The sequence below is a fragment of the Prionailurus bengalensis genome, chromosome B3 (assembly GCF_016509475.1).
Source record: "Prionailurus bengalensis isolate Pbe53 chromosome B3, Fcat_Pben_1.1_paternal_pri, whole genome shotgun sequence".
Classification (NCBI taxonomy): domain Eukaryota; kingdom Metazoa; phylum Chordata; class Mammalia; order Carnivora; family Felidae; genus Prionailurus; species Prionailurus bengalensis.
This window is the reverse complement of record NC_057355.1, coordinates 36,277,391-36,281,999: the sequence shown is the minus strand read 5'-3', so window position 1 is coordinate 36,281,999 and position 4,609 is coordinate 36,277,391.

The following is a 4,609-nucleotide window of genomic DNA, read 5'->3' as shown; positions in this document are numbered from 1 at the left end:
TTTTAGGAAGTTGTTTTGAATTCTGTATGTATATATCCACTTTCTGACATTTAGATATGCCAAAAGAATTGAAATAAAAAACTGAGAAACAGAAACAAAGTTGTGGGACATTTACCACATACTCCCAAGCACTAGAAGTTTCTAATGTTTATCCATTCTGAGAGAGACTGCATGAACAGAGGTGGGGAAGGGGGATTCCAAACAGGCTCTGAGTTGTAAGCCAGACCTGGGGCTCAATCCTACTAACCATGAGACCATGACCGGAGCCAAAATCTCAAGTCAGACCCTCAGTTAGCTGCCTGAGTCACCCAGGCACCCTGGTGCTACCTGTTTTAAAGCACACAAAGGAACAGCTTCAAAGGGGAGGCGGGGGGGGGGGGGGGGGGGGGGGATGTATTTCTCCTGCTCAAGGACCCATTTCTCTCTAGCAACACAACTTTGAAGAGGGAACTCCCTGACTGGGGAGAGGGAAAAGGGAACAGACAGACAAAAATATCAAAGGACACTGAAGGAACATTCCTTGCTGACTGCTTTGGGATTTCAGCAGGAGGTTTGCACATGGACCTCTGGGAGTACCCTCATTCCAGGATCTCCCTACCCGTCTGTAGGCAATCACAAAATCCAGTGCTAAGCCTATACTTCCCTTCGCCCCTACCAGCTTCTACATTGGCTTTTTTTACATGCACTCCTGAGTGCAGCCCCAGAACCAGCTCAGGTTAAGAAGAAACCAAAAACTTGAGCTATTGCACCACCTTCTGGGAAACAAAAGAAAGGTCTGTAATTGCCAATCTTACAACTGTAACGAAATAACAAAGAAAAGTGTGTGCAATTTCAAATGCAATACTATGGTACTGCACACACACAAAATTCTCCAGCAACACAAAGGTGCAAAATGTTGTGATTTAACAAATAATTCAAAATAGTTGTTACAAAGATTTGATGAGCTTACAAGAAAATGGGAATATGCTTCAATTTAGGAATAAAATTATTAAACGTTAGATGTTTTTTTACAAAGGAGTTTGAAATTTTTAAAAAGTCCCACACAATTTCTGGAGCTGACAAATTCAATGAGTAAGATGAAGAAATGCATTAGACAGCTTAGGGAACAGGGCAGATCAGATGGAAGAAAGAATTACTGACCTGAAAGATAGAAATTTAGAAATGACTCAGGAGAACTAAGATTTTAAAAATGAAGAAACCCTATAAGAACTATCATATATGATGAGAAAAACAAATGTAAGAATAACTGGTCCACCAAGAGGAGTAGAAAGGGAAAAGGGAGCAGAGAGTATATTTAGAGAAATAGTAACAGAATTTCTCAAACCTGGGGAAGGAACTGGGCAAGTCCAAAAAGCTAACAGAACACTCTATTATCTCAATGCAGTTAAGATGCTCTCCTAGACATTATATTGAACCTGTTAAGTCTTAAAGGCAGCCAGGGAAAAATGAAGGTAACCTACAAAGGAACCTCCATTACCCTATCAGATTTCACAGCACACATTGTACAGACCAGGAGGGTATGGAATAACCTATTCAAAATGCTGAAAAATAAAAGCTGCTCGCCCAGAACACTGTATCTGGCAGATATGCTTCAGATATGAAGGAGAAATAAAGGCTTTCCCTGACAAAAACTCAGAGTTTAGCACCATTACACCTGCCTTTCAAGAAATGCTGGAAGGAATTCTCCAAGCTGAGATGGAAAGACGCTAATTAGTGACATAAAAGCAAATGAAATTGCACTACAGTCTAGTCAAAGGTGAAAAAACAGAATTGGAAAACTGTATTAGAATGATAGGTTAACCACTTAATTACAAAGGCTTAACAAAAAAAGCAATAAAAAAACTACAACCACTAGAATTCCTCAAAGAATATACAGCAAAAAAGGTAAACTGACATCAAAAATATAAAGGGAGGAGTAAAAAGGTGGAAACTTTATATGGAAATAAGGTGCATTTATCAGCATAAAAAGGACTCCTTGGATGTTTTATGTAAGCCAGAAGGTAACCACAAAGCAAAAATCTAGAATAGAGTCACAAAACAAAACAAAACAAAACAAAACAAAACAAAACAAAAGGGAAACTGAACAAATCACCATGGAAAGCCACCATGTTATGAAGGTAAAAAGAAAGGGAAAAAGGAACAGGAGATACCAAACAACCAGAAGGCTAAATAGAAGATGGCAGTAGTAAGTCCTTAAGATCAATAATCGCTCAGTATAAATGGACTGAATCCATCAACCAAAGGCACACTAGCTTGATTAAAAACAAGACCCAACCATATGCTGCCTATAGGAAGCTCATTTCAACTTAAAAAAAATTTTTTTTAATGTTTATTTAATTTTGAAAGAGACAGCATGAGTGGGGAGGAAGACACAGAGCCTGATGCAGGGCTCAAACCCACATACTGTGAGATCATGACCTGAGCTGAAGTTGGATGCTCAACTGACTGAGCCACCCAGGCGCCCCACTCATTTCAACTTTATAGACACACAGAGGCTCAGAGGGAAAGGATGGAAGAGGATATTCCTCTTCCATGGAAACCAAATGAAAACAGGAATAGCTAGCTATACTTAGACCAGACAAAACAGATATGTAGCCTACAAACAATAAAAAGACAGAGAAGATCATTTTATGATAAAAGGGTTAATACATCAGGAAGAGCTCACAATAGTAACTATATACACACCCAACACTGAGTCACCAAAATCTATTAAGCAAATACTAACAGATGTAAAGGAAGAAATAGACAACAATACTAGAGGACTTTGGTAGCCCACTGTCAGCAATAAATAAACCATCCAGACAGAAAATTGACAAGGAAATAAAACAACTATACTCTTAAACGAAAATAACAGATGTATACAGAACATTCTATCCAACAGGGGCAGAACACGTATTCCTTTTGAGTGCACATGGAATGTTTTCCACATAACGGGGCACAAAACAAGTCTCAGCAAATTTAAGAAGACTGAAACCACTTAAATTATCTTTTCTGACCACTATGGTATGAAACTAGGAATCGACAACAAAAGGAGACTGGAAGGAAGATTTACAAATATGTGAAACTAACAACATGCTCTGAACAACCCAACTGGTCAAAGAAGAAATCAAAAGGGAAATAAAAATTACCTTGGAACAAGGGAAAATGGAAATAGAGCATATCAAATCTCATGGGATGTAATAAAAGCAGATCTGAGAGGAAAGTTTATAGCAATAAATGCATATGTTACGGAATCAGAAAAACCACAAATAAACTTTTCCCCCAAAGAACTTGGAAAAACAAACTCAAAGTTATCAGAAGGAAGGAAATCATAAATATCAGCGTGTAAATAAATAAAAGAGACCAGAAAAACAACAGAAAGGATCAACAAAACTAAAAGCTGGTTCTTCGAAAAGGTAAACAAAATTGACAGACCTTTAGCCAGAATAAGGAAAAAAAAAGATTCAAATAAGAAATGAAAAAGGACACATTACAACTGATACTACACATAGGACCAGAAGAGACTACAATGAACAACTGTTATGTCAATTACCCTAGAAGAAATGGATAAATTTCAAGAAACACACAACCCACCACCCCTGAGTCAGAAAGAAATAGACTATCTTAAAAGATGAATAATGGTTGGGGTGCCTGGGTGGCGCAGTCGGTTAAACGTCCGACTTCAGCCAGGTCACGACATCACGGTCTGTGAGTTCGAGCCCCGCGTCGGGCTCTGGGCTGATGGCTCGGAGCCTGGAGCCTGTTTCCGATTCTGTGTCTCCCTCTCTCTCTGCCCCTCCCCCGTTCATGCTCTGTCTCTCTCTGTCCCAAAAATAAATAAACGTTGAAAAAAAAAATTAAAAAAAACAAAACAAAACAAGATGAATAATGGGCAAAGGGATTGAATCAGTAACCAAAACTTCACAACATAGAAAACCCCACGACCAGATGGTTTCACAGGCAAGTTCTACCAAACCTTCAAAGAATAATTAACAACAATCTTTTTCAAACTCTTGCAAACAATTGAGGAGGCAGAGATACTTCCAGACTCATTCAACAAGGCCAGATACCAAAGTGAGATAAGGACACCACAAGAAAACTGAAGATCGGTATCCCTGATGAATATAAATGCAAACATTCTCAACAAAATATTAGCAAACTGAATTCAAGAACACATAAAAAGAGTTATACACCACGTCCAAGTGCAATTTATCTCTGTGATGCAATACACACCAATCACTAAGCGTGGTTTATCACATTAACACAATGAAAGATAAAAATCACGTGATCATCTTAATAGATGCAGAAAAACCATTTGACAAAATACAACATGCTTTCATGATAAAAACCCTTGGTACATGGGATATAGAGGGAACATACTAAGGGCTATATACATCAAACCTACAGATAATACACTCAACACAGAAAAATAATGAAAGCTTTTCCTCTCAAATCAGAAACAAGACTAGAATCTCTACTCTCAACACTCTCTTATTTTTAAAAATTTTTAAAAACACTTTTACTTAATTTTGAGAGGCAGAGACAGAGCACAAGCAGGGGAGGGGCAGAGAGAGAGGGAAACACAGAATCTGAAGCGGGCTCCAGGCTCTGAGCGGTCAGCACAGAGCCA